This window comes from Staurois parvus, unplaced genomic scaffold, assembly GCF_062004578.1.
Source record: "Staurois parvus isolate SC_StPar_1 unplaced genomic scaffold, SC_StPar_1.0 ptg000096l, whole genome shotgun sequence".
NCBI lineage: Eukaryota > Metazoa > Chordata > Amphibia > Anura > Ranidae > Staurois > Staurois parvus.
The window spans coordinates 3,514,723-3,527,606 of NW_028317892.1; positions in this window are offsets into that span (position 1 = coordinate 3,514,723).

Genomic DNA, 12,884 nt, shown 5'->3' on the forward strand with positions numbered 1-12,884 from the left:
CCGATGGAAGAGCTTCCCTCGTGCTCTCCACCGACAGCCATGTCCCGCAAACCGAACGACCAGAAGCAATGGCTGAAGCAGAGAGAGGACACTGTTTATGTTCTCTCCCTGATCCAACAGGTACCGAAAATGGCAGACCTGCAATCCATCGCTTTGGACATTAAAAACGCCTTAACAGAAGCAGTATCAGACTTGGAGGAGATACGGGGGGTGATCGATTGCCTAGAGGAAGTGGAAAGAGCAGCTGGCTGCCATGATGCAGATATCTAGGAACTACAGCAACATGGAGCCCAATATTATCACCACCTTATCACAATGCAGCGAAAAATGGAAGACCTGGATAACGAGCCGCCGCAGAAATTTACACATTCGTGGGATACCCGAATCTGTGGAACATGCAATCCCTGGTCAATCTGCTGGAAAGGCCCAAGGACTCTTCGATGGAGCTGGAAAGAGCTCACATGGCCCTCCATCCTTGCTGCAGAGAGGGTGACCCGCCGAGGGATATCATCTGTTGCGTTACAGATTATAGGCTTAAGGAAGCCCACAGCAGGAAATTCGTATTTGCATGCTGCCAGCCACCATCATCCAAGATGGATAAAAAAATGTGCCCTTAGGCCAATTTTGCAGGCTGAAAAGAACCTACTCACGTCTAGAGGATTAGGATGTGCAGAGCAACGCCCTTAGAAGAAAATTTACAGAGAAGGGGTACTCTTCGGCCATCGTTGAACAGGCATACACAAAGTATAGAGCACAATATTCCTTGGTCATTCCAGAACAAGAACGTGTTCGTGTTGAAGGAAAACAGCTCACCAAACGAACTGCCTTCTGCACTCAATTTAACCACAAGGCCTTCCAGATAAGAAACCTTTTTAAAAAATATTGGGGCATCTTACAACAGGACCCTATTCTCAGTAGTGGCATCCCAGAATATCTCGAGGTTATCTTTAGAAAACCCAAAGATTATAGGAGTTACATAGTCACCAACAGATTCAAAAAAATTCAAAATTCAATGGGGTCCCCTTGGAACAGACTTTTTGACCAAAAAGGTATTTACAAGTGTGGAGTCAGCAACTGTGGCTGTTGCAAGTACACGTGGCACAAGAAAAAAGAGGTCATGGGGCATGATGGCAACTCATACAGCATTAGGCAGTTCATCAACTGTAGTACACAATATGTGGTGTACTGTCTCATTTGCCCCTGCGGTTATATGTGGATCATACCATCTGCACTTTGCGTACCAGATTTGGGGAACACAAAAGGAATATCAAACATGGATGTGATAAACACTCCATCCCTAACCACTTCAAAGATAAACACAACAAGAGCCCTATGGGTCTTAGGGTGTTTGGTTTGGACAGTATACCTAAGGACATAGACACAGGCAGACGTTTTCGGCGTCTATGCCAGAGGGAAACCTGGATCCACCTCTTGGGCACATTATCACCCAGGGGGCTAAATGAGGGGTTAGACATCTACTCATCAGGAATAAAACCCCCCTTGATATAGATATATAGATATATAGATATAGATATATATAATATGCCCATCTGAGTGATGGAAATTCTTTAAGAATAGTCACTTTCTTTGTGGTCAATACATAAGGCACATTGCCGTTCAAGTCCTTAGAGATGTCATTTTCCTGCAATCATGGCCAGAAGGGTTTATATGGTCCAACTGCACTTAGTGGTCTCATTGTTTTACTACAAGTCTTCATCATCATCATTTTTTCCACCACCATATCATATGATTATGCTCAGTTTTATTACGTGCTGTGAACCCGGAATATAAAATCTCTCTCTCTCCCTCTCCCTCTCTCTCCCTCTCCCTCTCTCTCTCTCTCCCTCTCTCTCCCTCTCTCTCCCTCTCTCTCCCTCTCTCTCCCCCTCTCCCCCTCTCTCTCCCTCTCTCTCCCTCTCTCTCCCTCTCTCTCCCCCTCTCCCCCTCTCCCCCTCTCCCCCTCTCCCCCTCTCCCCCCCCTCCCCCCCTCCCCCCCTCCCCCCCCTCCCCCCCTCCCCCTCTCTCTCTCTCTCTCTCTCCCCCTCTCTCTCTCTCTCTCCCCCTCCCCCTCTCTCTCTCTCTCTCCCCCCCCTCTCTCTCTCCCCCCCCTCCCCCTCTCTCTCCCCCCCCCTCCCCCTCTCTCTCTCCCCCCCTCCCCCTCTCTCTCTCCCCCCCTCCCCCTCTCTCTCTCCCCCTCTCTCCCTCTCTCCCTCTCTCCCTCTCCCCCTCTCTCCCTCTCCCCCTCTCTCCCTCTCTCCCTCTCTCCCTCTCTCCCTCTCTCCCTCTCTCCCTCTCTCCCTCTCTCCCTCTCTCCCTCTCTCCCTCTCTCCCTCTCTCCCTCTCTCCCTCTCTCCCTCTCTCCCTCTCTCCCTCTCTCCCTCTCTCCCTCTCTCTCTCCCTCTGAGTAATTATACCAATATAATTACACCAGTATATTTTCTTCAGCATTACTAAGGCTGTACATTTTTTTTGTTTTTACATAAATATTTCACACAAAAAAATTTCTTCTTTCTCCCACTTCCCAGCATTAATTATTCATCACATTTATGTCTTCTCTTTCCCTCCCCCTTCTTTTCCCCCCCCTCCCCCATTTTTGTCACATTTATTCCCAGCATACATCACTCACCACATCTCTGTCTTCCCTTCCCTCCCACCAAGTTCTGACATGTCCATCATTATATTTTCAGTATTCATCATTAACATATCTGTCTTCTTTGTTCCCGCCCCCCAAGTCTGCCACTTTTTCATAGGTTTATTCTCATTATAGAACATTCATCATATCACAGTCTTCTCTTTGAGGGAAGGAGGTTGTTGCTCAAAATCTCACAATAAATGGCCTCATTCATCCTCTCCTTAATACAGTGCAGTCGTCCTGTTCCCTTCGCAGAAAAGCACCCCCAAAGCATGATGTTGCCACCCCCATGCTTCACAGTAGGGATGGTGTTCTTGGGATGCAACTCATCCTTTTTCCTCCAAACACGACGACCACAGCCTGGAGAGGATTGTCAGGAAAAGGCCATTCAAAAGTGTTGGGGAATTTCACAAGGAGTGGACTGAGGCTGGAGTCAGTGCATCAAGAGCCACCACACACAGACAGATCCTGGGCATGGGCTTCAAATGTCGTATTCCTCTTGTCAATCCGCTCCTGAACAACAAACGTCAGAAGCGTCTTACCTGGGCTAAAGAAAAACAGACCTGGTCTGTTGCTCAGTGGTCCGAAGTCCTCTTTTTCTGATGAGAGCAACTTTTGCATCTCATTTGGAAACCAAGGCCCCAGAGTATGGCGGAAGAATGGACAGGCACACACTGCAAGATGCTTGAAGTCCAGTGTGAAGTTTCCACAGTCTGTGTTTGATTTGGGGAGCCATGTCATCTGCTGGTGTTGGTCCACTGTGCTTCATTAAGTCCAGGGTCAACGCAGCCGTCTACCAGGAGATTTTGGAGCACTTCATGCTTCTTTCCGCAGACTAGCTTTATGGGGATGCTGACTTCATTTTCCAGCAGGACTTGGCACCTGCCAACGCTGCCAAAAGCACCAAAACCTGGTTCAATGACCGTGGGATTACTGTGCTTGATTGGCCAGTAAACTTGCCTGACCTGAGCCCCATAGAGAATCTATGGGGCATTGCCAAGAGAAAGATGAGAGACATGAGACCGAACAATGCAGAAGAGCTGAAGGCTGCTATTGAAGCATCCTGGTCTTCCATAACACCTCAGCAGTGCCACAGGTTGATAGCTTCCATGCCACACCGCATTGAGGCAGTAATTGCTGCAAAAGGGGCCCAAAGCAAGTACTGAGTACATATGCGTGCTTATATTTTTCAGAGGTCTGATATTGTTCTATGTACAATCCTTGTTTTATTGATTGCATGTAATCTAATTTTCTGAGATTGTGGATTTGGGGTTTTCATGAGCTGTAAGCCATAATCATCACAATGATGACAAATCACAGCTTGAACTATCTTGCTTTGCATGTAATGAGTCTATCTTGTATATTAGTTTCACCTTTTAAGTTGCATTACTGAAATAAATGAACTTTTGCACAATATTCTAATTTTTCGAGTTTCACACGTGTGTGTGTGTGTGTGTGTGTGTGTGTGTGTGTGTGTGTGTGTGTGTGTGTGTGTATATATATATGTATGCGTTTATAGAAATTACCAAATATTGCACTTTAACCCCTCTAACTCCTCGCCCTATAACAAGTAGAAGCGGTGGAGCTCTGCTCCCAAGGCATCTAGCCATGGTTATTTACCGGTTGACCTTCATACAGGCTGGTCAGTAGCTCTGAGGAACATGCGTCATGAGTTAAAGCTAAGTACGTTCAGCCTACCAGATTCTGGAACCCAAATAAGACCCGCTGTTGAGCAGGTATTCTCCTCGTATAAAACCTGGGCATCCCAGATGGGCCGAGGACAAACATATCGAGGACAGACAAACATAACTGACGTGTTTCGGGGACGACAGTTGGAACACCTTGCCTTCCGTTGTGGCCATACCTTTCAATAAACCTTGGATAATGCACTAGGTGTGTGTGCCACCTGTTTATTCTCTATTTAAGGAAGAAGTCGCCATCAGGGCCAGAGAGCAGGAAGAATTTACCTTCAATGGATCAGATGTAAAAGTCTTCCAGGACCTTTCCCAAATCACCTTAAATCATAGAAGAGCCCTGTGTCCTATTCTAACCGTTCTTCGAGAAAGGAACATCCCCCTATAAATAGCGCATTCTGTTTGCATATTTGGTAAGGTATGTTTGTCCTCGGCCCATTTGGGATGCCCAGGTTTTATGCCATAGAGAATCAGGATTAAAGTCTCACTAAATTTCTAAGAGAATGCTGTCAGCTGCAGTTATACGAGGAGAATACCTGCTCAACAGCGGGTCTTATTTGGGTTCCAGAATCTGGTAGGCTGAACGTACTTAGCTTTAACTCATGACGCATGTGGTAGTGCATAGACCTCAACTTTTGGCAAGCAAGGTCTGAGTTCAGGGTGCTATGCACTGTTGCATTGACACTCTGACATTGACAGGATGAGATTTCGATAAGCCCACCCGCTGTTCAGGTGTTCCCATATGCCTTGCACTGTTGACATCTGGAGTCACTGTTAAGCCTCCGTGTCTCTATTGTCAGTAGGACTAACGATTTTTGTGATAGTATCTCCCCATAGGAGAACATTGCTTACCTGTCCACATACGCAATTTTTCAAATATTTGAACACTTGGCAGATAAAGAGAGACGCTTTCTTTTTCTAAAGGGGAAGATTTATGGCTGCCCTATTACACTCCCGAACATATACTGTCCCAATGAAGGTAAAGTGTCCTTTATCCAGAAAGTGACTGACCTAGTTCCATTTCACGAGGGTATAGTGATCTTAGGAGGGGATATGAACGTACCTCTTAATCTGCTTTTAGACTCATCTACGGGCACCTCTGCTATTCCATATAGGGCTCTTAAGCAAATGAAATTACAACTGAATTTACTATCCTTACATGACTCTTGGAGGATACTGCACCCAGATACAAAAGATTATACTTATTACTCTTCACCTCATCGCAAATATTCATGCATCGATTACTTTTCTTTCACAAACTGATCTCCCGCTTCTTCACTCCGCTAGCATCCAACCCATGTACAGCTTGGATCACTGTCTGGTGACTATCTCCTTAAGCTTCCCTGAATTGAAGGCTAAACCCAAAAAGTGGACATTAAACTCTTAGTGACCCAACGAACCTCGCCAAACTCCAATCATCCCTGCTAGACTACTTTGCTAATAACGCGATGACCGAGGCCTCTGCCCTGAATCTCTGGTTGGCTCATAAATGTGTACTCCGAGGGGAATGTATTTCTTTGACAGCACAGAATAAAAAGAACTATCTGGGCTACACCATCCTTGTTTTGTATATACACAGAATAAAAACATCACCAGGCCCATATTTCAGATCTTGTAGCACAAATTCTTTCTTTGGAACTGACTCCTAAACCGAGTAGGGCAGACTATGTTTACAACTCCTTGGTAGAAACCAGGAAAACCCTGCTAGAAGCTCTGGGCAAAAAAAACGACACAATTTTTTGTCCTGGCATCCAAACTCGACTATGAGCTGGCTACCAAAAGTGGCAAACTTTTGGCCAGACTACTTCAGGGTGGAAGGGCCCAAATTAATATTGATTCTATCCATGATAAGGCAGGTAAACGCTTTAACAAAAATGAGGACATTGCGCAAGAAATTGTAGATTACTACACTAACCTATATAATCTACCCACATGTAATTCCCCTACATCTGCTCACACCTCGCGTACACAATCCATTGCCGATTTCTTAGCGCTACATGGTATGCCGGCAATCTCCCCTGATGCGGCCTTATTCCTTGACAAATGCATTACAGAAGAAGAATTTTTGAGTGCTCTGACAAAGGAGCCATTCGAGCCATTTTGTGTTTGTTTCCTGTAATACCTGACAATGAAGATTACCTTTTTTTGTTAGTGATCACTTCAGCCAGGAGAATGGGGGATTTGCTGTCCCTTTCCTGTAAGATCCTTGTTTATTGATTTTGGGAAGATGGGGTATTTCTTAGGCCCGATACTATGTATCTTCCAGATGTGTCCTCAGATTTCCATTGTTCCCATTGGATTGTTCTGGCCTTTTTATGTTGTTCCCCCAAGAGTGAGAGGGAAGATAGTCTTTTGGATATAAGATGCTTGTTGAGATATTTGGAAGTCTCTAGAAAATTTAGGAGATCTATCTCTTAGTTCTGTTTAGTGGTCCAAACAAGGGCCTTGATGCCTCTAAAGGTTTTATTTTCTAGATGGATTCGTGAAGCCATTTCTTCTGTGTACAAGATCTTGGACCAGCAGCCTCCCTGCAAAGTGTGTGCACATTCCACTAGGGCCATGGTGGAATCATGGACGGTAGAGAGAGTGGGTGCCTCGTGGGAAAGCATCTCAGTCTGGTCCAATAACCACACTTTTGTGAAGCACTATCAGATGGAACTGCTTTCCAGGCATGGCCCATGCCATAAAATTGATATTCATGGCATGGGCAATGAATATCAATTTTTAATAGAAATAATACACTGCATCCTCAAACCAAGCATTTGACTTGCAGTTGTGACAGTCTCATTGACTTCAATGGGTGAACTCAACAGGTGGTGCTGCCTATCAAACTTGGGAAGCATGTGTGCATCCGGGGGCGCTAAAAACTTAAGCTGAACCATTTTTTTTTTTACCACCTGTGTGAATGAGGACTTTGGAAAAAAATATAGGGCCTGTGTCAACAAGCTTTTTCCCGCATCAGACTGGATTTGCATCTCTGTACAAGTCTTTGGGAATGCAAACCCCACTTGAAGCAGGTTCAATGGAGGTGTACTGAAAGTCAAATGCATCTGTCATTGAATTCTGAATGAGGTCAGAAGCATCTCAAGCTGATGTTTAACCACATCCTTCCCGCCTACTGTACATATACTGTGGGCAGGTGGCACGGACAGGCTACGGGAAGTATCCGCACGTCACTTAGCACATGTACACTGGTGCAACCCCTGGAGCGTGCAACATGCAGCTCTTGCAACTGCTGTATCCACCGGACACGGGACTGTGAATCTCAGTAACTGGACACTTTGAGCAGCAGGGATAGCACGTGATTGCTATGTGATCACATGACTTCAGTGTCAACACAGCTGTTATGAATAATAGAGAAGTTCAAGGAAGGTTGCACAAGTGTTGGGCATCAAGGAGCTGGATGCCTGCCTACATCCATGGCCAATGACAGGATCTTTCCTATAGTCCTGATCTTGCTCCATCAGACTTTTACCTGTTTGTCCTCATAGGGCTGCTTTCAGGGGACCAAAGATTCACTTCTGATGAATAAGTGAAGACAGCGGTGCATTCATGGCTCACCGCTCAGCCTAAAGCATATTTTTAATGAGGGAATACGAAAGCTCATTGACAGATGGACAAAGTGTATTGAAAAGAAATGGAGATTATGTGGAAAAATTATGTATTTGTCTTTTTTAAACATTAAAATAAATTCTACAGCCAGAGCGTTGATCATTTTTGATTCGCCCTTGTATATACCAAGGTTTGTAGACGCTATACCCAATTAATATTCACTTATTGTAATTTTTCATACCAAAGACATGTAGCAGAATACATTTTGGCCTAAATGTATTTAGAAATTTGATTTTATTGGATATGTTTCATGACAAAGTAGAAAATGTGTTTTTTTTTCTGTCTTTTGTGTGTGTGTGTGTGTGTGTGTGTGTGTGTGTGTGTGTGTGTGTGTGTGTGTGTGTGTGTGTGTATAAAAATAAACCAGTGGTGATCAAATAGCGCCCAAAAAAAATCTTTATTTGTATGAAATTACGTGATACAGTGGGGAAAATAATTATTTGATCCCCTGCAGACTTTGTAAGTGTGCCTGCTGACAGAGAAATGAAGGGTCTATAATTTTTTATCATAGGTATATTTTAAATGATAGAGACAGAATATCAACTAAAAATACAGAAAAACAAAACACTATACAAATATATACTGAGTTTGCAGTTCAGTGAGTAAAAGAAGTATTTGATCCCCAAGCAAACCGTGACTTAGTACTTGGTGGAGAAACCCTTGTTGGCAAGCACAGAGGTAAGACGTTTCTTGTAGTTGGTTACCAGGTTTGTACACATCTCAGGAGGGATTTTGGTCTACTTTTCATTAAAGATCTCTAAATCCTTAAGTTTTCTTGGCTGTCGATTGGCAACTTGAAGTTTCCACTCCCTTCATAAATTTTTATAGGATTAAGGGCTGGAGATTGGCTAGGCCTACTCCATGACCTTAATTGCTTCTTCTTGAGCCACTCCTTTGCTGCCTTGGTGGTATGTTTTGGGTCCTTGTCATGCTGGAAGACCCATCCATGACCCATCTTCAGTGTTCTGGCTGAGGGAAGAAGGTTGTCATCCAAGATTTTACAATACATGCCCCTGGCCCCTCAATGTGGCAAAGTTGGCCTGTACCTTTAGCAGAGAAATGGCCCCAAAGTATAATTTTTCCACCTCTTGCTTGACTGTAGAGGTGGTATTCTTAGGGTCATAGTCAGCATTTTTCTTCCTCCAAACATGGCAAGGTGAGTTAATGCCAAAGAACTCAATTTGGTCTCATCTGACCACAGCACTTTCTCCCAATCCTTCTCTGAATCATTTAGATGTTCATTGGCAAACTTCAGATGGGCTTGTACATGTGCCTTCTTGAGGAGGGGGACCTTGTGGGCACAGGATTTCAATCAATGGCGGCTTATTGTGTTACCAATGGTTTGTTAGGTGACTGTGGTCCCATCTGCCTTAAGATCATTCACAAGCTCCTCCCGTGTAGTTCTGGGCTGAACCCTCACTTTTCTCATGATCATCCTTACCCCATGAGGCAAAATTTTGCATAGAGCTCCAGACTGAGGGCGATTAATGGTTATTTTGTATTTGTGAATAATCGCTCCAATAGTTGTCTCTTTATCACCAAGCTTCTTTCTGATGGTCTTGTGACCTATTCCAGCCTTGTGCAGGTCTGCAATCTTGTCCATGACATCCTTTGACAGCTCTTTTGTCTTGCCCATGGTGGTGAGGTTTGAATGGAAAAAGAGATTCTGTGGACAGGTGTCTTTTACACACATAACGAGCTGTTGTTAGGAGCACATTCTTAAACTGACAGGACTAATCTGTGTACCACATGAGCACATAGCCAGTCTGTGGGAGCCAGAATTATTGTTGGTTAGTAGGTAGGGGATCAAATACTTATTTTACTTACTGAACTGCAACTCAATTTATAACATTTGTATTGTGTTTTTTTTCTGGATTTTTGATTGATATTCTGTCTCTATTATTTAAAATACACCTATGATACAAATTATAGACTCTTCATGTCTTTGTAAGTGGACAAACTTAGAAAAACTGAAGGGGATCAAATAACTTTCCCCACTGTAAATTTCACATGGGTACAGCGTTCGATGACCGAGCAAGTGCTAGTTAAAGTAGCACAGTGCTGAGTAGCAAGAAAATGCCCTGATCGTAAAACCTTCCAGAGAGCAAATGGTTAAAGCTGGCCATGCATGAATCGAAATTCATCCAGTTCAGTAGGGACCACTGTGTGGCCATGGCAGTTGAATAGTAATTCATATACTGATCAAATTATGTTCAACTGCCCTGTCAGATAAAAGCTGCTCAGTCACACAATAGGTTGCAGTGCTGATCTGTGTACTCTGACAATACAATAGTGCTGTGGGAGAGGATTGTGTGGATAGGGGAATCGGTTCAGTTTTTATCATTCAGTCCACTGTCTGAAGGAAAAAACTGAAACCTGTATGACCAGCTTAAAGGAGAAGTATGGCCCTACTTTGCCTGTCGATCACAAGAGTGCACTTAGTTTCGTAGTCCTGTGTCCCATTCAGTTGTTGGGTGATGTCACTGAGCCAGTCTAAGCTCTGGAGAGATCCTGACTTTAAAGTAGGGATTCATCCAGATTCCTGGTTGGCAGCTAGCTTAGCCTCTCAGCAAACAACTGAGAGCCTGAGCCAGCCCTCCACAGCTTAGAGCTCCAGTGCATGCTGGAGGGGCAGAGCAGAGGGCTGCTGGCAGACAGTCACTGGCTCTCTGCTCACAGAAGACCAAGAACTGAATGATGAGCAGTCTTTGATCAGTTCTTGGTCTTAAAGCCAACGGGGAACAAACATCGGACTGATGCTGCATCCTCCTAGGAGACTGGTTTTGTTTTTTTTCCCCAAATCCCGAACTTCTCTTTTAAAGCGGTAGTAAAGTAACCTGTATGATTGTTACCAACAGGTAAGCCTATAATAAAGTTTACCTGTAGGTACAGTAAATATCTCAGAAAACGTGCACCGTTTAGGAGATATTTACTTAAGTAGCAGCTGGTGTCATCACTGGTGTATTATCACTGCACTGTGAATGGACAGTGCCATCCATGCAGAGCTCTGGGCCTTGACTCCCAAGTGGGGGAGTGATGTCATCGTTGCTTGGCCATTTAAACAGCCGAAGCCTGGTGAAGATGGAAACCCCCAGCAGTGGTGACAATACGGTGCTGGAGGGCTCCGATTTAGGCCTCATTTACACCATGGTGCTGAGATGTGAGTTTTTCTGCAGGTATTGTACAAGGGCAATAATTGTTCTCTATGTGCCCTGCTCACGCCACAACACTAGTGTCATGTGAGGATTTTTTTCTGCATTAAAATTCATTGAAAGGTGCCTGAAAACTGATGTCTCTGAATGTGAAATCTGCAAATCAGTTTCCATAAATTTTCATGCATGTATGGTGTGAACGAGCCCTAAGCCACCTTTCACACAGACACACAACAGTGTTTATTGCCCCCTAAAAAGCTATCTGTGGTTGATTGCTGTGACGGTCGCGGCGTCAGACCCCCAGCCCTTCTCATCAACTCGTGACCGAAGGACTAGCCAATCTAAAACCGTGCTGTCACGTGCGTAACAATGACACGCTCAGCTGCACCTTGCACAAAGATTTTCCAGCTAATGGACCACAATCTATGCACCTGCAGCCTGAGAGCGATTGCTACTGGGTCAGGTTAACTACGCAATTAACCCTTCACACTGCCACCACTGCCTTTTTGTACAGAGAAGGAGGAAACTTGCCAATATTAGCAATAACACTATGATGTTTGAATAATCGTCGGTATACACATGGTCGCTGCAGGCAGATGTAGATAGAGGTTTAAAAACACACAGTAGCACTCTTCAGAGACCGGGATTCCTATTTTGCGTTAAAGAGCTTTAGAAACAGTTCAACACTTTTCAGAAATTAAGATTTATTACTAAAAAGGTCAAAATGGTGCAATAAGAGTATTTACAGAAAAAGATGCAGCCTACAGTCAGGTCCATAACTATTGGGACAGCGACACAATTCTAACATTTTTGGCTGTATACACCACCACAATGGATTTGAAATGAAATGAACAAGATGTGCTTTAACTGCAGACTGTCAGCTTTAATTTGAGGGGATTTACATCCAAATCAGATGAATGGTGTAGGAATTACAACCGTTTGCATATGTGCCTCCCACTTGTTAAGGGACCAAAAGTAATAGGACAGAATAATAATCATAAATCAAACTTTCACTTTTTAATACTTGGTTGCAAATCCTTTGCAATTACAGCCTGAAGTCTGGAACGCATAGATATCACCAGCCGCTGGGTTTCATCCCTGGTGATGCTCTGCCAGGCCTCTACTGCAACTGTCTTCAGTTCCTGCTTGTTCTTGGGGCATTTTCCCTTCAGTTTTGTCTTCAGCAAGTGAAATACATGCTCAATCGGATTCAGGTCAGGTGATTGACTTGGCCATTGTATAACATTCCACTTCTTTCCCTTAAACTCTTTTGGTTACTTTTGCAGTATGCTTTGGGTCATTGTCCATCTGCACTGTGAAGCGGTGTCCAATGAGTTCTGAAGCATTTGGCTGAATATGAGCAGATAATATTCCTGAAACACTTCAGAATTCATCCTGCTGTTTTTGTCAGCGGTCACATAATCAATAAATACAAGAGAACCAGGTCCATTGGCAGCAATACATGCCCACGCCATGACACTACCACCACCATGCTTCACTGATGAGGTGGTATGCTTAGGATCATGAGCAGTTCCTTTCCTTCTCCATACTCTTCTCTTCCCATCACTCTGGTACAAGTTGATCTTGGTCTCATCTGTCCATAGGATGTTGTTCCAGAACTGTGAAGGCTTTTTTAGATGTCGTTTGGCAAACTCTAATCTGGCCTTCCTGTTTTTGAGGCTCACCAATGGTTTATATATTGTGGTGAACCCTCTGTATTCACTCTGGTGAAGTCTTCTCTTGATTGTTGACTTTGACACACATACACCTACAGTCAGGTCCATAAATATTGGG